The 24371-nt window shown below is 37.6% G+C and overlaps 1 protein-coding gene across 2 annotated transcripts in view; it reads right to left on the bottom strand.

Moving 5' to 3' along the window:
* Positions 1–24371, bottom strand: part of LOC129752331 (uncharacterized) — a 249112-nt gene that overhangs the window by 161214 nt on the left and 63527 nt on the right. The window contains exon 3 of one of the 2 annotated variants that reach the window (XM_055748117.1): positions 546–605. The exons of the other annotated variant lie outside the window; for it this stretch is intronic. The gene's annotated coding sequence lies outside the window, so the exon portion shown is untranslated. The remainder of the gene's footprint in view (positions 1–545; positions 606–24371) is intronic. 2 annotated transcript variants of the gene reach the window in all.

Here is a 24371-nt window from a genome sequence, read left to right as displayed (position 1 = left end):
GCAGCCCGTCACTCAGCAGGAAGTCTTGGAGTTCGTGAGACCAACAGTAGCGAGGTAGGAGTTAAAAAGCCCATTATAAAGATAGATTCGAAAGTGGGAGTGGGCACAGTAGTTTGTCGGCCAATAAAGTGTGGAAAGTTCGTCTCTTCAAGACTCAGTGTTTCCTTTCGCTAGCTATTTCGCGGATATTGCCGACCCTGAGGCATTTTGAAGGGGGTTCTCGGTGATGCTGGGCAGGCTGAACCCCATTGGTTATAATTTTACATATTTATTCTGTTTTAAATATCAAAATCGATCAAGAAACAAGAGAGATATAGTAATCATCAACCAGGAGATTCAAATTGATACTCTAGAAATGATTGGCTTTCATGAAGCGTGTATAAAAAAGTCATGTTGCAGATTCCATCAATTCATTACCAGGGGTACCTACCAAAAGAAGAAACATTTTTGATGCGCCTGAGAAGCGGTTAAACTTTCAATAGTTCTATATTGACACTCTAAGAACAAACTTAGAACGGATGAGAGTTAGAATGTAAGTAACTTACCCTTTAACCTCAGCCAGTTAGCTCTTTCAGGCATGTAACGATGCTGTTTGATTTTAACGTCTGCAATAAGAGAAATAGAAACGAAAAAAAACATGAGAAACAATGCGGAAATTTTTTCTGAGCATTGAGTCCGCTTGAAGCTAATCAACCTAACACTCTTCACACAAGGTTTCGTTTGAGGAAAACCGTCATGACTTGTTTCGAAACATTCTGAACGATACCCGACATTACTTCGCACTTAAAGCCTAGAGGCATACATGATTAACAGCGGTGAAGAAGAGTTGAAAATTCTTTAAAAGGTAAAGTGAACAATCGATCATTATCCACTGATCATGAGGAAAGAACCTTTTGTTTTGAAGAAAAAACTACTAAAGTTGCCAACGATTCGCTCTAAAATGCATAATTTCATCGATCGGTTTAACGGCTCACAAAACGTTCACCAGCTTACCGTTATGGGAAATTAAAGTTGAAGGTGTTTGGCCACAGATTGAAATATGATAGCCGAGACCGTCAAATGGCAAAAATTAACCAGACCGAAATATGCATGCTGCGGCGCCTGGGAGACACAATTCCTCGAGGCGCTTTTAGGCCGGTTCGTGCCAAACTATTTCAATCGAACTGATTCCAATGAGCCCTATTATTGCCTTAAGGTAGAGACCCTTGCTAGTAGACTAAGACTAGATAAAGCGGCAAACCACATCAACGAATGGGGTCTCACGAAAGGGGTACCCCTTAATGCTAATTGCAACAATAAGTCACCGTGCACTTTCACTGCATTTGGCACAGTGCCGTGCTCCTAGTTTGGACGGATTTGTTTTGAATACCTTGCTAGGTATCTACCACAATATGGTCCCAGTTCCAGCTCAGGATACCTTCCAAATGAACTGATTTGCGTGTCTTATTTGCCGTTGCAGTTCAGCTCTGACTGCGCATATGGATTAGTTGTATAACTGCACTCCTGTTCACGTGCATGCGATTTAAAGGTAGCTCAGAATTAATCAAAAGCCATTTTTACGCGACCGACGGGTTGAGTGCTGCTGTAGCTTGACGGAAATATTTCAAACGTTTGCGGGATTCCTTTTCAATGTATTACATTAGTTGGATTTCCCAAGTCAATAGCAATTTTATTTCTATAACCATAAAATAGAATACCTACAACTCTTTTCTGCATCAAACCCCTCTAGCTAGGGTGCCCTCCTAAACCTGTTTACACGTTCGGAGAAAGAAGAAGGTTTCATACCAAGGTGTGAAACCCATCACTTCCGCGCTAATGCATGCCAATGGGGAAGTCTTCGCAGAGTTAAGCTGACAGGCTGGATAACGCACGGCAGTGATTGATGCACAATAGCAAGGAATTAATTAAACGTTCTGTAATTTGTATCCCCGTCGTCGTCGGGGCTTTCTTGTAAGTGCAAGTACGATCGCTAAGGAAGATATCAAACGACTTTTATGTGTAGGTACTTGTTACTTTCATTTTTAAAGAACGGCTAGAGAAAATTTGAATTTCTATGGGGACGTATTTCACACTTGCAAATTGCTGTTTAATGACATGTCCAGATTTGCAAAACTCTACTCTAGTCTACTCAAAGTTAAAATTTTTAACGCACGTTTATCATCTGGACTATCTCAGAACTGTGTGAAAACTTTACAAATTTACAAAACTGGATTTATTTTATGGATTTAGCAAATTTCAAACTTTGTTTTGCTATAAACATGTCAATGAAAAAAGGGCGTGTAAAAAGTAATTGTATTTGTTTTTTTTTTTAATTTGAAAAGTATTTTGTATAATTTCTTACTATTTTCAGAAGAAAACCTCAATGTACTCTTTTCCTCTTGGCTGGATATGATAATCCTAGTTTGATGCAACATAAATTGGAATGAATTTGTGTATTTGCTTAAAGGGTGATACGGTCAAAATTTGGTCAAGGGAAAACGCGTGTAAATCGGTGAAATCGTTTATTTAAAAAATCAAATTTCTTTTTCAAGTTTAATTAGTATACCATTCAGGAAAAATATTCAGTTGGGCTTCCGCTTTTCCAAATCCGAATTGCCGGGCCTTACGCTTAACTCCTGCCATCAGATTTTGTACAGCCACCATGTCCACCTTCTTCGCCGCAGAAAGCCAGTTTGCCTTGAACTGCTGCTCGTCTTTAGCAGTTTTTTGGTCTTCTTTAGGTTCCGCTTTACAATAGCCCAGTATTTCTCAATTGGGCGGAGCTCTGGCCTGTTGGGATGGTTCTTGTCCTTGCGAACCACCTGCACGTTGTTGGCAGCGTTCCACTCCATGGCCTTTTTACCGTAATGGCAAGATACCAAATCCGGCCAAAACAGTACGGAACAACCGCGTTTCTTCAGGTTATTCAAACACTCTTTCACGTAAATTTCTTGGTTGACAGTCCCGGAAGCTATGAAAATGCTGCTTTTCAAGCCACAGGTACAGATGGCTTACCAAACCAGAAATTTCTTCGCGAACTTTGACAGTTTCATGTGCTTGAAAATATCTGCTACCTTTCCTCTTCCTTTTGCCGTATAAAACTCCCGTCCCTGAAGCTGCTTGTAGTCGGCTTTGACGTAGGTTTCGTCGTCCATTACCACGCAGTCAAACTTCGTCAGCATCGTCGTTCGTGTACAGCCTCCGGGATCGCCCTTTGGCCGTCGTATTTTGTTTATCATCGCGATTTGGAGTCACTACCTTTTTGTAAGTCGATAGTCCGGCTCCTTTTTTGGCTCGATGCACGGTTGTAGACGATACACCCAGCTTATTTGCGGCATCTCGGAGAGAGAGGTTAGGGTTTCGCTTGAAACTACCGGCAACTCTCTTTGTCTCAGCGGCTTCCGGTTTTCGATTTCCCCCCGATCCAGACTTCCTGGCTGTCGACAAACGTTCCCCAAACACTTTAATTACATTTGTAACGGTTGATTTGGCAACTTTTAGCGATTTTGCCAGCTTTGCGTGCGAGTAGCTCGGATTTTCGCGATGCGCGAGCAAAATTTTGATACGCTGCTCTTCTTCCTTGGACGGCATTTTGACAACTGAACAGTGAATTCCAAAATCAAAATAGGAGCAACATTCTTCACACACACACACCTTCAAAATGAGGGGTGTTCTGGTTTTTTAAATGCAAAATTGAAAGAAATACGTCACGTTGATATTGACCAAATTTTGACCGTATCACCCTTTACAACATAATAAAATAAAAGCTTATGGTCTTTTGCGATACCGATCAGTATTTTTTTTCTTTTGAGATTTTTTTAAAGGGGGCGTTGAGCTCGAAAATTTAACAAAAGGGGACGGTGAGTGGAAACAGTTTGAAAACCATTGATCTAGTAAGGTTGCCAGATTTTTTCTCGTACGTATCCGGGCCGGGGAAATCTGGGCTATTTGATCTAAATCTTGACAAAATCTGGACGTTTGATTTTTAAATTTTCAACTCAAAATCCGGACAATATCCAGGCAAATTTGATCAAAGCCAAGGAATTTTTGCATCGAAAAACATCAACAGATTTGAAAACGTATTTTAAGCCTCCAAAAATCTGATTATGATTATTATTATAACACTTGCTCAAAAAATCGTTTATGACGCCAAAATAATGATAATTTTTTTTTGAGGTTTTCGTTTGATGTTGCCTATAAAGTGAATAAATCCGTTTTTTTAGCGAAATGCGAGCAACCGAGCCGAACCGGGTTTTTTTTTTCAAATTTTGTATCAAATACCCGGGCAATCTTGCAAGCTTAGGGGAAGTAGGCGATGGCTTGTTGGTATTGCACGTGTTTTTTTTGGGATTAGTGGATAAAGCATAGTGATCAATGTATCAATAATTCAATGTATGTGCCCGACTCGATTCTCCGTTGATTTCATCCACCTAAAGCAGTTGACATCGTTAAAAGATTCGCTGCAAGAGGAACACAGAAAAAAATACTGAGCTTTAAATTTCATGTAAAATTGTATTTAATGTAAAATCCGGTCAGATGTGTTGTATAACGCAGCCCTGAAAAAACCATGCGTTTCCTCATTCGGTTCAATTTGTTATAATTTTATTGTATTTTATGAATTTCGCCTAAAACAATGTTTGGAATCAAACACGTTGCAGTCGCGCACAGGGTGGGTTTTATTGTTTGCCAAAATTTAAAAATGTAAATAAATAAAATCCTTTTAAAATTGTTCACAAAAACAACAATTTTTGTTGCTTTTTGTAAAAAAAAATTTATGATTAGTTTATTACTCAATACAAACTTATAGACTTGATTGGATAGAAAAGATATTTTGTTCTAAGGTACAGTTCACCTCTTGCCCCTAATTCTAAATATTTTTTTAATATAAGAATAACTCTAACCGATAAGGTTGAAATGAAATCTTACGGGATTTCTGGTGAAATAACGAAGAAGCGAACTCCACTAAGTGAAATTATTCAAGCAGTAATCCTGATAAATGTTATTTTCCATAAGTTTATGGAGCTTTTTTAGCCGTAAGTTCTCCAAAAATAAAGTTAAAAAATATATATACAAACAAAAAAGTAGCGAACTAACTAACGAATAGCGTTTTAATGCCGACCTCTGCAAGTTTCATTACTCCTTCCTAACACTCCATCATTTTGCAAAGAACATTTCAATGTACAACGAACAAATAACAAGTCTGAAATATCAAGAAAAAACATTCTAGATAAACTTAGTGCTACCTTTTTTGAAAAGTTATGCATTTTATTTTCAACATCAATTAACTTTTAAATTTAAATAAATTCAGATTCATAGGTTTTGGTACAAGTGAATCGTTGTAATTGTTTAATATTCAAACAAACCAATGACAAGTTTCATTACCCCTGTCACACATTCCATCATTTTGCAAAGAATATTTTAATGTAAAACGAACAACTAATATTAGTCAAAAAACATACTGGACAAACTTTGTGTTATGTTTTGGAAAAGAATAAAAAAATGTTTTCAAAATCATCCATACACAAAGTATTAACGGAACTACCACTAGTACCACTGGTACCACTTTAATATTAAATCAGATACACCCTGTAGCAGAATCGATTCACAAACAAACACCGAACGGCCGACTGGTAAGAAGCAAGTTCGATTTGATGACCAGGAAAATGCCGTTTTAAATCTGGAGCTCGTGGATTTCAGTTGGGTAAACCATTACGAATATCTTTTTAATCATTCTCATACTTTGTTACAGGGCTGATGGCTAGAAGTTGATAAAACAATCATTCAAATACTAAAAAGGAATAATTAGCCGGAACGTTTTCATTGTTATGGTCATGTAAATTCACAATGTCATTTTATTTTCGTTTCGGGTATTTACATTACGTCGTAAGTCATGTAAATTTAGTAGAAATAACTTGTTCCATTTATTTGCAGTTTATAACATTTAAATATTTAATTCTGTGGTTTCACAAACAAACACCGAACGGCCGACCGGTAAGCAGCAAGTTCGATTTGAAGCGCAAAGAAAATAGTGTTTCAAATCTAGAGCTCGCGGATTTCGAGTAAACAGGAACATTATGAATATCTATTTAATCAATGTAATGCTTTGACTGTGTGCCGTCCGGTTCCAGCCGAGAGCAAAGGGCCAGGGAAATGTGGTTCCTACTTGGAGTAAGCTGAGGCGTCACGGCGTTAACTCTGACGATGCGGTCGAAAGCGAGGCCGCGCGTGGCTTGCGTTCGGGGAGCTTGCTTAAAGTCGACTGACTGTGATGGAGTGAGACGGCGTGTGAGCGAGAGGCGAATTGCCGACAGTGACAGATGATAACTTATCGTTTATTAACGAGGGGTGTCCTGATGGCTATTCTAATACATTGGTTATATATTTAATGAGTCGAATACACTACGAATATAAGATCGTCTTGCGGTATCCCACATCTCCTACTTACTTACAAAAAAAATGAAAAAAAATTCTTTGTTGTACACTTGTTTTTTTTTATCTATTTTCATACCTTTCTGATGACACATTGATTAATATCGCTTTTCTATTTTTTTGCAGTTTTTTCAGCTACTTTTCATTATTGTCATTTTATAAACGTTTTAATTTGTTTAATTTTTTTTACTAACACAACACTAAATTGAATATCGTTTAAAAAAGGTCAAAAAAGTTTATGTCCTTTCTGAATGTTTATGTTGTTAAGCCCTGTTAACACTATGCAAGTTTGTCATGTGCAAAAACTAATAAATTATCACTATTTATTTTTGAGCGTGTTTGGTGTCAAAACAAAAAAAAGGTAAACAATTTCCTGCAATCCAGACATCTGCAGCTGAACCATAAGTGATTAATAATGAAAGTTTTCTTGCGTTTGTCTCGCATATGGCTTCGAAGACAGCGTTATGAGAACCCTAGCAATGACTGGTCAACGATGTCACCCGTGAAACCAGCCAGCATCAACCGGATCCTTCGCTCCAGTCGAAATTCAAAAGGACTCGGAATCAACTTCAGCACATTCGAATTAAGCCTTCACACCATAAAAAAGGGCGACGAGCAGCAAACTCGATGGTCTACGGAAACAGGTGCTGAAAAAAATCTTCAAAATGTGTTCGAAAAGTGGGCGATCGCGAAAAAAAAAAGGAGAGATGCTGCAATCTTCGACTAGTGTCGACAAAGCTCAATATCTGTTACGGCTCTCTTCTGTGCTGTCCCGTTGCAGTTCCAGCGATAAGACCAGTGCAAAACCACAGACAAATCCATCTGAAAACAACCCTAGTTTCTGGTAACAGTTCCAATATGTTCTGTGCAGCCACTCGTATTCTTATCGTTCCTTCATCTAGGGGAAAACCTGTTGCAAGCTAAGCCTATCATGAGAAATCTCAAATTTAAAGGTTCTTTTTTTTCTTTCAGACCTCACAGCAGTTCTGTGGAGCTGCAGAAAAGAAAATCAACGTAAATTCTGAAATCGAACACTGGTATTAATAATTGTACAACGAAACGCTGGATTTATCAGCTTAACCATTAGACACGCTGATTCACACCATTATCAAAGGTTTTGGATGAGATGATGCTAAAAACATTCTAACGTCAATTCTGGCAACACACACATTTGTCAATCATGATCACCCTTTTTCCCCGATTCGTCGTTTTGAAGTTGAAACAACTCAGCACCCCATCAAACTGGACAGGCCAACTATAATCGGGGCTTCCGTGATCGTTGCCAGTCCCACAACTGTGGCAAGAACGATAACCCCTGCAACTACGGACTTGGTCTTGTATAAAACTACCGACAGCCTCCGTACGATCGCAATCAGCATAAGCCACAACGTTCTCCGCCGATTCGAATGCAGCCTCCAATTGTTAGATCAATATGATCACTCAGAATCGTGTAAGCAACAACATCCTAGCGCAACGAGACTATATCATGCAATTAATGAACAATAGCCAGCAGCGTAAAAATGTTCGTCGCATATAAATGCGGAGTGCAGTTGAAAATTTAACTGTCCTAGCAGTAACTCGCAACAACAACAAAGAGAAGAGTCAGGTACAGGATTACGCACAATGATTTGCAGCATATTCTAGTCCAACAAAATTATTAAATAGCTGCCCTCGAAGCTGATACAAATAGCGCTTCTGTTGAGATGGCAAACCCAATCGTCGCTCGTGGAACAGTTTGTGCAATTCACTAATCATACGACGGAACCCATCGGTACTGTGCAAAATGAGTAATCATATAAACAACAATTCGTTCATAGCTACGAATCGCGCGTGGGTCGAATTCATATCAGTAGCCGAACAGATCAACGCCAATTCATTTTATTCTGCGAATGACGAAAGGGGCGTAACCGTTTCAAAGGCATGATTTTGAGTCTCACAGGGCATTTTAGACATTATTCGTTGGGTCATTTCAACTGAAACCCCTTATAGGCTCGGCGTCTCGATATGTTCATAATGTTGATCAATCGACCGAAATATCGTGAGATTCGCCACTGATCACTTCGTCAGTCCAACAAAGTGGGAAACAAGAGACTTGCTTTTAATAGTACTAATGTCCTTGAGTTCGAAAACAGCTGTTTGGGAATCATTTTTTTTAACATAGTTGGATCGTTCCAATGCAGCATTACACATCATGCCAAATTTATCGAGCAGAACAGTACACATTATAGTAAGCATTTCTACCTGTAATAAAAATAGCAATGTGGGTCATCAGGTGCCATACCTAATTTTATACAAATTTTATTATTTTTACAAAACTCGCCCTGCTCACGGGAGTTCACATCAAATTTAAGAAAAATCCTCTTGCAGGCGGGAGCGTGCATTGTGCCAGATTTAAAACATTCTAATACCAAAAGGCGGAATTCTTTGTCATACAGGTGATCAAAATCGACTAGGATGTACTTCTTGTTTTCTTTTTAGGCAAAAATCTACATCGTTCCAACTTTGCAACATTCCCACTCTGACAGACCAAGGTCTTCGTCGCACCAGCGTTCTAAATCAATCAAGCTTATTTTCTCAGGCATGAAATTTCTAATTCTTGTTTCTCCAATATCATAAATTATTATTTTATGTATGAATGTTAGATTTAGCAGATATTTTGTTCATGTATCAAATGGGATTCCAATTTCTCTTATTGCAAATCGTTTTCCTTTCATTGGAATTTTGCAAGCGGACATTTCAAACATTGGACACTTATTAAACACTTCATGATGATAACTGATTTCACTATCTGTTCTGGTTAATGATACTGAGTTCTACATCCTAAAGCATCCTGTATACTGGTTAGAACACAGCTTCTAGGGGCTCAAACTTCGATGGAAGGTACCATCACGGCTTTTGCAATGCTGTGTGCAATGACTGACTCTATTTTCTTCCCAACAATGAAATGCAGCATGTCATAGCTCCAATTACCTAGAGTCTGGACTCCCCGACTCAGTTTAAGCAAGCGTTCGCTAACTCCGATTCAGGAAACTTACAAGAAGCACACTTTAAAAAAAAATTCTGCACTCAAGCAAGATGGGACCAAATCAAATTTGATTTCGTTAAATAAATGTCGGAACAGTCGATCGGAAGTCAAGGAAATTAGACGCAATTTGACTTGCTGCACGTGTGATGATTAGCTAAACTAAACCGGACCAGCCGCATAAAAATGAAATTCACCAAATTTCTGAGTTCGTACTCTATCAGTTGCTCACTCTGTAACCAAAACTCAAGTTCCGGGCAGGTGCCAATCTTGTCTATTACGGGCCTTATGTGTCACGGCCATGCATAGTAAGGCGCCTGTGCATGGATGAGACTTCACATCACATCTGTTTTTCTTACTTGAGCTGAAAAGAAAATCATACAAAATAAAACCATCGATCAAAGCTACAAAACTCAAATCCAATCGTCCTCATACTACATATATGCTTCGATAAACTCACGACCAACAATTTTCATATATCTCAAGATGCTGTTATCTAACAACTAGCCTTCTTTGTTCAATTTACTGAAATGCTCATTTTGTCAGTATAGGGTGCTTAATCGCTTGGCGCACGGCAGCCTCCCAATTAAACGCACTTCAATCAATCATTTTGTCAGTATACAACAATTTACTCGGGATGAACTTCTTATATATTTTTTTTGACGAAAGTTCTAATCGCGTCAGTCACTTCAGGTGGAAGTTCTCATCTCCAATCTACTCACAGTAGCAATCACTACCTCAGAGACAAAATTTAATCAGGCGGAAGTCTGCATCGCGCCTAATAGCTGACAACCATCACACACTTCAACTAATTCGACGGAAGTCTTCATCGCGCCGTTCATCTTAGGCGGAAGTCTGCATCGCGCCTAGCAGTTAAGTCATTAAGCCACATCTCGACGGAAGTCCTCATCGCGTCGTTCACTCTAGGCGGAAGTCTGCATCGCGCCAATAGTCAAAAAGCAATAAATCGATTTAACTCAGGCGGAAGTCTGCATCGCGCCTGGTGGTAAGTTAATCTTGCCACATTTCAAATACTTTCGACGGAAGTCTTCATCGCGTCGTTCACTCTAGGCGGAAGTCTGCATCGCGCCAATAGCCAAAAAGCAATCAATCGATTCAATTCAGGCGGAAGTCTACATCGCGCCTAGCGGTCAAAATATCAAGCTTCATTTCAATTACTTTCGACGGAAGTCTTCATCGCGTCATGCGCTGTAGGCGAGAATCCGCATCGCATCAATAAACAACTATCAATCAATCACATCAAGGCGGAAGTCTGCATCGCGCCTAGCGGTTCAATTTCAAAGGTTTTTTTTTGACAGAAGTCGCGCCAATAACCAACAGTCAACAAATCAATTTAACAATGGCCGAAATCTGCATCGCGCCCAACCAATGCTACTTATTAAGGTATTCCTTCTCAGAAACTCCGACGGAAGCTCATAGCGCCGAGGAAAATTCATTATATCATAAAAAAAATCGCTCAACTTTATTCTCTTAAACTAATATCAGCATCGAGTCTTTATAAACAAAATGGCTACCATTCTGGTATTCAAAAACTCACCTCGTTTCGTTCTTTGGGAAATCAGCCAGGTTCTCAAAGCTTTTTATAAATTATCCAGCAGGATCGCCAATTGTGCCGTCCGGTTCCAGCCGAGAGCAAAGGGCCAGGGAAATGTGGTTCCTACTTGGAGTAAGCTGAGGCGTCACGGCGTTAACTCTGACGATGCGGTCGAAAGCGAGGCCGCGCGTGGCTTGCGTTCGGGGAGCTTGCTTAAAGTCGACTGACTGTGATGGAGTGAGACGGCGTGTGAGCGAGAGGCGAATTGCCGACAGTGACAGATGATAACTTATCGTTTATTAACGAGGGGTGTCCTGATGGCTATTCTAATACATTGGTTATATATTTAATGAGTCGAATACACTACGAATATAAGATCGTCTTGCGGTATCCCACAGACTGGAAAAGGATGGATCTACTCGAAGGAGTGCCTTTAGAAGCGTTTACCTTCTATGTTGAAGCTGTGATCTACTAGCCGGATCTAGCCTCGTGTCGTGTCACGGAAAATTAATGTAGAAAATATGTCAAAAGTTTTCTTATATAATTTATGAAATTATTTTATCGGCTATATCGGTGAAATATTATCGTGACTGCGGGTAAGAAAAAAATTTTTTTCTATGCGAAAAATTATTTACATCCAACATAATTTTATGCTATCGTGTAGACATTGAACTTACGCACAATGCTGTCAAATACCTACAGCATTTTATGCTTTACACAGCCTAAGAAAAAATAAAAACGCCAGCACTCTTTGGTTGAAACGTCACTTTCTGGTGTTGCAAAGCGTTAATGCAAAGTTGAGTCCGCAATAATTTAACGATTTTTGTGTGAAAAAAAGAGCTTTTCGTGGAAAATCATTTTCCTGGAGGTAAATCCTATACGTTGCTTTAAGCATCATTGATAATTGTTACCCCAGTTTTTCCTTCGCTTATTTATTTCTAGTTTACCCGTGAGCGGAATTAGGAGCTCCAAAGCAGGCGTTGTTTATATTTGCGGAAGAAGGATGTCTGACAAACAAAGCACGAAAAAAAGGTCTCCCATCCATGCTTACATAATTTGTGAATGACCCCTTAAATCATTTTTGAATGATCCCTTATTAAAGTAAATCTACCAGCTCAGAATACTGAGAGGCGGTACAAAACAACGTGCTCATATTATCGGCAATTTTACTTCACCTTAAAGAACAGATTTTTTATGTTAATGGAAGGGAGGGACCATGTAAATGGCCCACCTCCTTGCGTAAAATAATGTTTTGAATCCTTATGTCGGTTAATTATAGCTTGAAAGTCAACGCATTTATTTCATTCACACAAACTGTAGATAAATAACAAAGTTCAGAGTGCACGAAATTAGGTGCAAAAGTGCACGAAATTAAAAACATGCAAAAGAGAGTGCACGGAATTATGTGCACGAAACACATTTTTCAGATGCATTTTTCCAAACTTTTTTTCGTGTATTTCATCAACTACGATATTTTTTCCTTAAAGTTCATAAAAAATTCTAACTAATGGTGGGTTTGTGACTTTTTGAATCATTCATTTGAATTTTTTACACAGCCTTGAAAAACAAAAATCGCTTAGGTGCAGGGAAATACCCGCAGTCACGGTATATCATTTGAGAAAGAATATTTAAGAATTGAAAGATGTTTGTACGCACCGCAAGCTCCCCTTGTGGGGCGAACCACCCATGGCCTACTATTGTGTGGTATCTGTACCTACCACTGCAAAGTAGTAGGCCCGTGAGGAACAAAAAGATGAAATGTGATGAAAAGTTTTTTCAAATTAAAATTACCCTTCCGCTCATTTTAAACATCTTTCACCTTATTCGAATCTTCTATCCGTCTATAATCTTTCAATTCTTAAATATTCTTTCTCAAAGGATAAAAAATTTCACCGATATGTTGGTTATTCACCATGGATGCACGGATTCACCGCAGTTCTGCCTAAGTATGCACAGAAAAAAATAATGACTATTACGTGTCATTGAAAATGTTTACCTTTAATATAATACATCCTGTAATTTAAATAACACGTTATTTTTAATGGGTTGGTTGAAAAACAAATGAAAAATCATTTAATATTACAGCAAATGTCCTGTAACAAAAAGGAGCAGGACTTGCACTGTAATTTTCCAGATCGAAGCATTTATTTTCAAGTGAGAGCATTATCTACAGACGCTTTCATATTGCAGGACTGTGAAATTATAGGATGTCAATCAAAAGAACAAAATTCATTATTGCTAGCCACTGATCGACTGTTTGTTTCGTGGTAGTGCTATGGAGACCGATCGGAAATACACGAGTGTAAAAGCATCGCGTACGTTTTTGGCCACTAAGCCACAGGAAGCGCGGGTGTAAATAATTCGTTATCAGCCAGTTAGAACTACTGCGGGAATCAGGCATCACCGGCTGATTATTCGTAAGTTCTCATTTTTCATTTTATATTTTGCTACGAATGGCAAATGAAGAAATTTCTTAATACTCGATAATTTGCTTAAAGTTACAGGTAAGTTATACCATCAACTATATGAACGGACATACGATTCGTTATATTTGCTAAATTTCCATTATACATTTGTATTGTTTTTAAATTGACAATTTTTACATATTTCGTCTCACTAGTACTATATTCCACCTGGATTCAGCAGAAAACAAAGCAACGGTGGCTGCGGCTAGCATATTCCTACCAATCGGCAGGTATTTACGGATCTCGCCAAGCAGTAGATGCGTCTGTATTCGTTGGCCGAAGCTTCTGGTCCCATGGCAATAACGGCAAGCCGGCTCGATGGAAAAATATGGACCGGTAAGTTGTAGAATAAAAGGAACCATGTATCAGAAATTGATTAAAACAATACTGGGTATTTTGTCGAGCAATTGATATCGTTTTGAAAGAAATTTGTTGTTATTTTAGAATTTTATGTTGCCCCAATGATCCATGTAAAGGCAAAATCAACCGTTTCAGTTAATTCGGGAGCGGAACAGCATCTCTATTCCGGCCGGAACAATCATGTCGATGCAATGGATAAGATAACCGACTTAGGAAGCTTTGGACGTTCGACACTTTAACGCTGTGTCGAACGCCCTATTGCAGTTCGACTGCGGACACAAATCGTTTTCGGTAAGTGTGTTTGATAAGGCTGAACATTTTCATACTTAAGCACCTACACTTTATTTTGGTTCCAATTTTGTTTTTTTAATCTATGATTAAAAGTAAGATGATACAATAGCTAATTAGCTAATTAGCGTTAACGTTAAGCATCATGAGTAAATTATTATAAAAAGATCGAGCTACACACCTGTTAGAAACAATCTTATCCTACCACAGCCTGCATTATATATTATATCCAACGAATAATGCTTTAACATGGTGTAGAAAAGTGTAACACAGTAATACGTTGCACTGTTACACTAGGCAAATTTTTATATTCTAAATTTAGTAACATGAATTGAAACAAAATGTAAATAATAAAATACCGAATTCGCCAGACTGATAATTATGTTTGGGAGTATATCTTGTTGATCTTAATAGTACGCTATTTGTTCTGATGTATTGATATGATTCCGAAGATGAAATGTTTCATATTAAAAATTTGCTAAGTTTGTTCGCTCGATTAAAAATAAAACGCCCAGCTATTGCATTAGAATAGAGAATCATGCAACGATTTTGAAAAGCAGTCGAAGATCCGCCAATTACCTGAAACATGTAAAATGATGTTGTATTAACAAAATCTATATATGTATTTTAAGGAATCGGAGTTAACTTTATACGAAACCTACCTAGTATGAAAATGGAAGGAACCTTCCGAGACTACGATGATCATTCTATTAGCCCTCCATGCAAAAGATGTCATCGAACAAGCAGTTTTGGTCAGATGAGTAATTAAATTATTGAGGCTTAGCAGATTGATGACTCGCTGGTCTGAAAAGCTTTAACGTAAATAAGTACGCACTTGCTAGCTGACCATAAAATAATCACAACACAACACTACCAATAAGCTTTTTCTCGTGTCACGTCTAAGCCCTGGTCTAAGCCTAGTCCACACTAGGAGACGGTTCGTCTCGAGACGGTCTCAGCGTCTCCAATTTTCTTCGAAAGACACTGAGACCGTCTCAGGTTTCCAACAAAAACAACAGACAACAAAGTTCGTCTCATAACAAAAATAGCAGTTCATGTTGCCAGTGTGCCTAGGCTGCAGTGTAAAGAACAACGGGCTATCGTGTATCGAAATCACTGTTTTTTTTATTCAAAATTAACAATATCAATTTTAACACATTCAAATTTTGATGATAATATTTTTGTCATTTTTTAAATATGCAACATTGTGTAGCAAAACTTTTTTTTTCAAAATAATTTCAATAAAAAATTTAATTTCATGAGATCGTGTTGTGCCCATTGCATACCAAGTTTCAATATTTCGGTATCGGTTTTTGAAAAGGGCGTTAACGCCAATTGTAAACAAATCCAGTTACTAGCATAAAAATGAATAATTATGTGTTATTATCGTTATAATCAAACATGCGAAACTCCCTTGATACCTTCTGGTATTTAAGGTTTAGCTTACTCCCTTTTGGTTTAGTAAATATTCCTGACTGGTATATAGATTTTCTGGTGTCAATTCAAAGTGTAAATTGTGGTTTGCTTCAAAATTATCAAGCTTAAATTTCGCTCCGTGATTTGCTGAAAATAGAATACGTTTCATCTTAACTAGATTTTCAGCCGAAGAGGGATTATGTAGGTCGATTTATTGAAATTTGGCATTTTATAGTATTTTGTTTTCCTCTTTTTTAGGTCAGATTCTAGATTTCCACGGAAAGATGCGAATGAGGTTTTCAATCGACAGCTAGAAATTTGACTTCCTGATGTGTTGATTGTGTTCAATTTACAAAGACAGGATAGCGGCCTAGTTTTCCGGTGCCAAGGTAGTTTGTGCTAAATTCTGTATTCGGTGGAAGGAACAAAAAACCCACTTCCTGAAGAAGTTCTACTTCCGGGTACCGTTTGAAAGTGTGACTCGTTTTTATACGTTTGTGCTGAACCAGCACAAGTAAAGACAATGGTCAACTTTATGCTTTGTGCCAAGGCAAAGGAAGTCAACACCAAGAAGCTTTTAGAGTTCCAGAGCAAGCTTATTCCAGCCGGTACTTGCTGGAACTCAACAGAAGAAATCTCAAGAATAAAAACAGAAGAAACCGTCCCTGGCCAAGAACGAACCGAAACCAACAGAGAAAATGGATGCCACTGGCTAAGGAACCCGAATTCGAGGATCGATTCGAATAACAGCCAAATGAACATTCAATTTCAACGATTTTATTTGGTGTTTTTCCAACGAGGATGAACCATATCCGAAAAATTACTTGATTTGGAAGAATAAAATAATTCTGAGTAAATTACCAAGGTACTTATGAGCTGTAACCTGATTTCTGATATGTTTTAACGATTCTATTGGATGCGTGCCTTCGCTTTTATGAGGCTGTTTGGTGAGGACAAAAACACCACAGTCTTCTCTAAGGATTTGGCGCGGACAGGAACGTCACTCTGTTCTCGATGACGAGGTATATGACTAGGAAAAAAACTTGACCCTGAGAAAAAAGGACCTTGGTCAAGTAGTACTTTTTGTGGACTGGAGCCGGCAAAGCCGGTCGCAAGTTTAGCTCTATACAATCTGGAGGTAAATTAGCTCGATTGGTTTGCTCTAAAAAGAAAATACATTTTTCTAACTAAACACACACTCAATTTCCATCTGGATTAGAGAACTCCGATTTCCCGTGGGGCCTAAAAGTCGCAAAAGCAAATGTTCATCTCTCCCACGCCCTTGTAATGTGAACATTACACGTAATTATACAGTAAATAATTTTTGCTTTGCGCTGTAACAGCTACTTTATCATTTTGAAAATCTTTTTTTTCCAGAGAATTGTTTCTGTCAGCCTAGTAGAGTGTTTAACAAATTATATATATTAAGAATAGTTTTGAGCTAGTACAGGAAATGCAGTATTACAGCACTGTAATTTTGAAGTACCCTGTTATTTTGTAGGAGCTTGTAATTTGAAAACCTGTAATTTGAAAGGAGCATGTAATCTGAAAACAGCCCGTAATCTGAATAAAGCCTGTAATTTTAAAGCAGCCTGTAATTTTGAAGCAAGCTGTAAAAGTTATTGTCACTTTAAAAATAAGTGTCATGTAAACTTTTTTAGACCTGTAAAATTGCGGTAAATGTCCTGCTCCTTTTTGTTACAGGATATTTGCCGTAATTTTACAGAAAATAATTTTTGCTGTGTGTGCTCACATGCATTCTTAGATTATTAGGTAAAATCTCCAATGCAGCGCGTAGTAAACCTGCCCGGATCCCAAGGCTTCGTATGACCTGTTATGGAGTGAATGTATTTGTGTTGATGTAGGTTTCAGTTTCAGAGTCAATCAGGTGGGCTAGTTTACTTACAGGTATTCCGGCATCGGTGTATATACCTGGCCAGCTGTCAACTGATTGAACATTCTTATTATACAGTAGTTAAAGATTCTGGGAAGAATAACAGCTTGCTGTTAAATTCCTTGAACAAAAAAGTCAGTTAAAGAAGGAGATATATCTTAACTGGCGGCCACATGGGATTCTAACCCAAAAGTTTCTTGCAGATACCGGGAATCGAACCTAGTACGTCTGGCGTACCAAAACCAGACTCGCGCCAGCCTTTCCGCTAGACCACATCGGCGCTTTGGGATATAAAATTTCACCGATATAGCCACTAAAATAATTTCATAAAATAAATTTACGGTGATTAACTCTTCATTTCGAAAGTTGTCTGATATATTCAATTTTAAGGTATAGTCATTAGCAGAGATAGCTTTTTTCATGCAGTTTCATGAGGTACACCCGATATCATTTGACAACTTTGTGATATAGCTCAGCTGGCAAGACAGATGCCTCCTGATCCGCTGTCGGCGAGTTCGAGTCCAATAATAAACATCGAACGCAGTTGTTCCCGATAAGTTTTTCAATAACTGTCCGCCAACTGCAACATTGCTTAAAGTCGCGAATGCCTTAAAGATGGTTAAACAACTATAATCGAAACAAAAAAAATAATAAAACTGACAACTACGTATGTTTTTGACTTTTTCCGCCGAATTGCAATGCACAGATTTTATTTATTATCTTGAAATAATATCAACTTAAACACTTTCCGACGTATCCAAATTCAAACGAGTAGTATCAATTACATTACAGGGGAACATTGATTGTGAATTGCAGGCTTTCACATTGAGTAGGTATAGATTAATCAATACCATCGTTGTGGGAAAGGCATCACGAAAAAAAAACATATATTGAAAGGAAGAAGGCAAAAATTAATCCAAAGATGTATCGTTTCCACATGATATCTGCATTTTGGAGTGAACTGCATGCAGGAACATTAAAAGCGGAACGAAAAGGTTTAACGTACCGTCAATGAATGGGATACGACGGATATTTAGCTCGTGAGTGTCATCGATTGTCGAATCGGCTCAAGTGACGTGTAGCCATGTGTCGTCGAAAGGTGTCGGCTAAATGAAAGGCACTTGTCTTGTCCATTTCCCGTCCACGTCCACTTCCTTCTTACTTGTGGGCACTTGCTGTTTTCGAATAGAAGATCCGAGAGCGAATCCGAGATCACCGTGTTGTCGCTTTCGATTGACTGGACCCATTGCAAGGGTCTCGTCTTCCTCAGACTTATTAAACAGTGAAAATATCTGTTCCGAACGTTTCCCGAACAACTGGAAATGCAAATTTGCACCCTGTAATGCTTGGGTGCAAAACCTTTAGGTGTAAAATAGGTGCGAAGCAGGAAAAATAGCAATTTAACAAAAATGAACCTTGACGCTGATTAACATTGTACCTTCGAGCTCTGGTACTTGAGAGCTGCGCTTTCGACTCGATCGTGACTTTTTATGGCGAAAACACTGCCGATGGCATGAGCGCAACATATTATTGCTTTCCGACTGTTTTTTTTTCTTCTTCTTACAAACCATCGAAATACGAAGTACTGAACAACAACTCTACCATGAAGATCATAATTTCCGGATTAAGTAGTTAGATAGACTATCGTGTTGCTTTTCGTGATTTGACGAGCCCAAAGTAATATGTAGCGTTTTGAAAAAAATAATCTTATTTTAATTCAAAATTATAGCAAACTTGAAATTGTATTACTTACTAGCTGATCCCGTACGAACTTCGTTTCGCTTTTAACTTTAAAGCTGATGATATTGTATTTGGTTGGTAATTTGGACGCATTTTCACCTAAAAATTGCCTAAAATACTAAACAGAATTTGCAAGCAACCTATTTGCTTGTCTACCAAACGGAAATTTAAAATTAGAATTTGACAGTCGAAAACAACATCCATGTACGATTTTTTTGTCTTTTTCGATTCATAACAACGAAATTATGATCTAATTATCGTCTGATTAAAAATTTTAGTTCATAAATCAATTGTCCGTTTTGTAAAACACCCGTGAATAAATTTTAGTCAGGATCTCATGCACAATAAAACAATTATTGCAAAAACATTAAACAGTAAATGTGGACGACCCCTTTTTCTGTCGTCTAATAGAAAGTTTTTTATCAAGAATCGATTTCTCGTCCTGCAAAACTCTCGTGTTTAAATGTTTGCCTCGATATGATGCCTAACAACGTAATTATTGCAAAAAAAAAGAATTCGAAAATATTAGGACGAACCCATTTGCTGATTCCTTGACAAATTTGACACGTGAAATAAATTATATGTGCTGTAAAACTCCCATGTGCAAAATTTCATTATAATCCGATGTATAATCAAGACAATGGAGCTTATTCTGAGAGTCACGTGACGTGATGTGCAAAATCGTCACATCGTTGTGCCGACTCCAGACACCACTCTAGGCTAAAAGTTTCTGCTCAAATGTCCTGTGATCGATTTTTGGAGCTCATTCATACTAACGTTTCTTCTCTGAAACATTTCCTGGAGTCAGGATAAAGAAGTGAAATTTTATGAGTCACGTCACTCGACTCGTAGATGAACCCCCAATATAGCAAAAACAGTCAACAAATAATATGGACGACCATTTTTGCCGACCTCTGACTCGAGATTTGAAATCTGAAACAATAGAGCGTTCCTCAAAATACTCTTTTGCAAATTTTCATCAAAAACAAATCTAAAATAACGCCAATATCGCAAAAATATTGAACAGTGGATATGGACGACCCCTTTTGCCGACCCCTTCTACAAAATTTGATATCTGGAATCGATTGTCCGTTCCTTAAAATCCCCGTCTGCAAATTTTCATCTCAATACAATGTATAATAACGCCAATATCGTAAAAACATTAAAAAGTTAATATGGATGACCCCTTTGGCCGACTACTGACCCTGAATTTAATACCTGTAATCGATTGCTTGTCCCTCAAAACACTCATGTGCAAATTTTCACATCAATCCAATACATAATAACGTCAGTATAGTAAAAACACAGAACGACCCCTTTTGCCGACCCCTGACACAAAATTCAATTCCTGGAATCAGTTTCTCATCTCTCAAAACCCCTATGTGCAAATTTTTGTCACAATCCGACGAAAAATAACGTCAATATCGCGAAAACAATATTTGTCTTGTATGGACGATCCCTTCTAGAAGGGGTCGTCCGAAAATCTGAAAACATTTTTCATCATTACTGGTCCTAATGAGTATCCATGCCAAATTTCAGCTCTCTAGCTCTTAAGATGGCTGAGCATATAGTGGACAAACAAACAAACAAACAAACCCACAGAAATTGCTTTTTATATATATAGATTACACAAATAACAAATCAACTTACTGATGGATATCAACAAGATCTTTATTCATTACCAGAGAAGATTCCAGGTAGGGATACCAGAATAAAATATGAAGAACTAGAACTTTTGGTAATATAAACTAAATCAAAAGAAGAACAAAAAGTAGGGCGCATGATGAGGAAGCAATTATAATAATTTGGACACTTTACAAAAGCTCGTATGGAAATAGTTATGATTGATCAATTTCATACATTCAAAAGTATTTCGACTGTGATCAATTGTTAATATTTTAAAATCTCATGACAATTAAAAAAGGAGGGTTTTAAAGATATTTTTTGGTTTAAAAACATTATGTTTTCCAATGGACTGATGATTTTTCAAGCATGAGTATTTCAATTTTTTTTAATAATATTTTATAATGCAGATATAAGTGTATTAAAAATAATTAAAACTTATTTTTTATTTAATTGCTGTTAGATTTTTTCTTTAATTTAGAAAAAATGAACCAAAATTTGCTTTGTTATTAGCTTCTGAGACTAAATAAGGCTTGAAGACTGAAAGATTGCGATTTCGGTATCTGGAAAGTGTGCAACCATTTTTATTTTTTATTTTCTTTGTTTTTTCAACATTTTTGATTTTTTTGTTTATTTTTAAACGATTTATATAACACTGGTAATTTTAGATCACGTTAAATAGAACTAGAACGTGAAATGTCACTCAACAAAAAATGTATGCTTTTAAAAATGTCTACTACCTACTTAATTATGTAAACAGTTTTTGTTTTGTAGAAAATACAAAAGAGAAATGATATTTTGAAAGCTTGGCTATTCTATTGAACTTAAAAATGTAATGTATGAATAGGGGAAAATGCAACTTTTCAAATGGAATCAGTAAATTAAACCCTACAACTTTGTTGTCGTCAAAAATATTTTACTAAGTGAGAAAGTCGAAGCAAACTTAAGCGATCTCGAACAATACACACCACATGAACGTTTGATCAAGGTTATTGATTTGTATAAAAAACTGAAGGAGGAATGTTCATTCACTTATAAAATCCAAGCAAAGGTAAAAGGATTCTGTCCCTGGATCACGTTAGATCTTTGGCAGTGGATGAAAATGAAAGATAATATTCTAAGTAAATATAAGAGAAATCCAAATAGCCTTTACCTAAGAGACCTTTTAAAGCACACTTCCAAAAATCTTCAAATCTTGAAAGAAACGCCTAAAAGAGAATACTATAGGAACCTGTTAACAAATGCTAGCTCGAAAAACATGTGGAAATGCCTTAATTCACTTGCGGGATCTAAAAAAGAGAGTCAAGAAATCAAGTTAAATGTAAAAGGAAAACTTATCGAGGATCAAGAATTGGTTGCAAACGAACTTAACGATTTTTTCAGTGAAATAGGGCCCCAGCTTGCTGCTACGATTAATAGTCGAAGAGACTCCAATAGATTTGGTACATTTACACCTCAACGAAGCTCAATATTTCTTCGACCTGCAAGTTTCCAGGAAGTTATCTTGCTTATCAAAGACCTTGACTCTAATAAAAGTGTGGGTGATGACGGAATTCCAACCCATTTTGTCAAGCAACACTTCAATTTTTTCTCGCATTTAATAAAAGACGTCTTTAACGAGAGCCTTTCAACTGGAAAGTTTCCAGATTGCCTTAAAATTGCCAGAGTTGTCCCTGTTCATAAACAAGGGTCAAAAACAGAATCCAACAACCACCGTCCAATCTCAATTTTGCCAGTCCTGAGCAAACTCTTCGAGAAAATGTTAGTCTCACGAATAACAGATTATTACCAACAAAATAATATTATCTACGAATACCAATATGGATTCCGCTCAGGCTCAAGCACCACCACAGCAACTTGCGATTTATTTTCTGAAATTTAACACGCACTAGAGAAGCAAAATGGCCTTCTTTTTCTAGACCCCAAAAAGGCGTTTGACACTATTGACCATACTATTCTTCTAAAGAAATTAGCGATCTATGGAATTCGTGGACTAGCGTACGATCTCATCAAAAGCTTTCTGTCTAACAGAAATCAGTATGTAATGTTGAACGGATTTAAAAGTCGTCTTCGCCCCCTTAAAGTAGGAGTGCCTCAAGGAAGTAACTTGGGCCCCTTGTTGTTCCTCATCTACGTGAATGACTTGCCTAACTTGCAGCTCCACGGAAAACCACGATTATTTGCTGATGACACCTGCTTGTTGTATACCGAAACAAATCTCAACGATATGATCCAGCACAAAGCTGAAGATATGAAACTCCTCCAGGAATACTTCAGTAAAAACATGTTGTCTCTGAACTTATGCAAAACGAAGCACATGGTTTTGAATCCATTTCGGACCGCTGAAACTGAACATTGTGAGCTTTTTGTTGAATCAGTTAAAATCGAACGAGTCACGAATTTCACGTATTTTGGATTAACAATCGACTCAGCTTTAAAATGGACACACCATATTAAAACACTCAAAAATGAAGTTGCCGCAGGGTGTGGGCTGTACTGGAAAATAAATAGCTTCGTACCCCAAAAGCAACTTTCCATTATGTATCAGGCGTTTGTTCAATCCAAATTACAGTACCTGATATTCATCTGGGGAGCCGCATCCAAAACGAGTATCAATCCCTTACAGATAGCTCAAAACCGCTGTTTAAAGGCCGTATACAAGCGACCTAGGCTGTATCCAACTAGGAGCCTTTACCACGAAGCAGAAAAATCTACTCTACCACTGAATGCATTGAGAGAACTACAAGCTGCATCTATCATCCACAATCACCTACATAACCCGTTTGCACATCATAATCTGCAATATGATCGTCCAGACCACAGATATTCTTTGAGACATCAAAGTAGCCTGTACGTACAACAGCCCACTTCAGAAAGCTTTTACCTACTATGGTAAAGTCTATTATAATCGACTGCCGGCAAATATACGATCTGAAAGAAACCTCGCCAAATTCAAAGTGCTCATTAAGAGGCACATTAGATCTAATTTAGAAACGTACATCCAATGATCTAAGCCAACAGTCCGGTTTCCGGTAACCTAACAGACTGCGTTCCCTTAAAAGAGGATCTCCTCACTGGGAACGCGCGAGTTTTAATTTTTTCACAGGGTTATCAGAAACAACTATAAATTTTTAATGAGAAGTTTAACCTATCTATTCACAACCTTTTCGATTTAAAGGCATTTGATGGTCATCTTTAAGTCGTCCAATTTATGTGAAATTTTATACAGTTTTTGATTGATAAAACAACATAAGTAGTTTTTGAATTTTGACTTTGGGAAACCTCTGTATAGCTAAAGGCCATTGTTATTCATTATTTATCAGAGCCAAAATTCATATGATTTCAAAATCCCATAAGAACTTGTGAATGATTCACCAAATTTTTTTTTTAAAGACATACACCGTCTTAGCCGATTTAGGCTTTACAGACTGAATAAATGACGTGGACAACTTAAGATTAACATTTAACACCCAGTACCGAGATGGGAATCGAACCCATACCTTACCACGCTAACCACTCGACCACTGAGACGTACGAAAAAATTGATCAAATGTACTGATCTACTCTACTAAATATGAAGCTTTTTATCAGACTAAGTTT

Source organism: Uranotaenia lowii, chromosome 3, assembly GCF_029784155.1.
Source record: "Uranotaenia lowii strain MFRU-FL chromosome 3, ASM2978415v1, whole genome shotgun sequence".
NCBI lineage: Eukaryota > Metazoa > Arthropoda > Insecta > Diptera > Culicidae > Uranotaenia > Uranotaenia lowii.
The sequence above is the reverse complement of the archived record's forward strand: the minus strand, read 5'-3'. Positions and strand labels throughout refer to the sequence as shown.